Here is a 1287-nt window from a genome sequence, read left to right as displayed (position 1 = left end):
AGAGATTCTTGTGCCTCAGCCTCCCGGGTAGCAGGGTAGCGGGAACTACAGGCATGTGCTACAGCGTCCAGCTATTTTGTATTTTCAGTAGAGACAGGGTTTCACCATGTTGGCCAGGCTGGTCTCGAACTCCTGACCTCAAGAGATCCATCCACATCAGCCTCTCAAAGTGCTAGGATTACAGGCGTGAGCCACTGCACCCGGCCTGGTTTTTTTTCTGAGACGGAGTCTCACTCTGTCGCCCAGGCCAGAGTGCAGTGGCACCATGTCGGCTCACTGCAAGCTCTGCCTCCTGGGTTCACACCATTCTCCTGTCTCAGCCTCCCAAGTAGCTGGGACTACAGGCACCCGCCACCACGCCTGGCTAAGTTTTTTGTATTTTTAGTAGAGATGGGGTTTCACCGTATTAACCAGGATGGTCTCGATCTCCTGACCTTGTGATCTGCCCACCTCAGCCTCCCAAAGTGCTGGGATTACAGGTGTGAGTCCCCGAGCCTGACCTTTTTACCTATTTTTAGTACAGACAGGGTTTCACTGTGTTAGCCATGGTGCGGCTTGTGCATTCATAGGTTGGGATGATACCTACCCCTTCCAGTGCCATTTTAAAGATTTCACATAATACCTTACACAAATACATATAATACAAATAGTTTCCCACTCAGGACAGTGCCCAGTAGAGCTGGTGGGTCAGTAACTGTGGTTCCCCCACCTTGCCCTCTCCCTACCAAGCTCCCTTTCCACCTGCCCTGTAATTCACTTCCGTGTTCTCTTTCATGTGTAACATGCCTGTCTCTTCCAATAGAATCAGCTTCTCAACAGCAGCGCTATTGACAGTTTGGGCAGAATCATTCTACATTGTGGGGACTGTCCTGTGCATGGTAGAATGGTTACAGCATCCTAGTCTCCATCCCACTCAATGTCAGTAGCACCCTCCAAGCTGTGACAGTCAAAAGTAACTCTCGACATTGTCAAATGTCCTCCGAAGGACAAAATCACCTCTAATTGAGAACCGCTGCATTAGAATAACGGCTACCAAAGTTTCTGAAGCAAAACCTACAACAAGAAACATTTTGTATATGTATCTACACACACAGTATGTGAAAAAAACTTCATTAAATCATTCTTCCCCTTACATGTCCCACTCTGATACGTTCTGTTTTTTTTAAAAAACAATGAGTAGGCCAGGCGTGGTGGCTCACGTCTGTAATCCCAGCAGTTTGGGAGGTGGAGGGAGGTGGATCACGAGGTCAGGAGATTGAGACCATCTGGCTAACATGGTGAAACCCT

The sequence above is a fragment of the Colobus angolensis genome, unplaced genomic scaffold, assembly GCF_000951035.1.
Source record: "Colobus angolensis palliatus isolate OR3802 unplaced genomic scaffold, Cang.pa_1.0 Scaffold37, whole genome shotgun sequence".
Classification (NCBI taxonomy): domain Eukaryota; kingdom Metazoa; phylum Chordata; class Mammalia; order Primates; family Cercopithecidae; genus Colobus; species Colobus angolensis.
Note: the sequence above shows the minus strand (reverse complement) of the source record.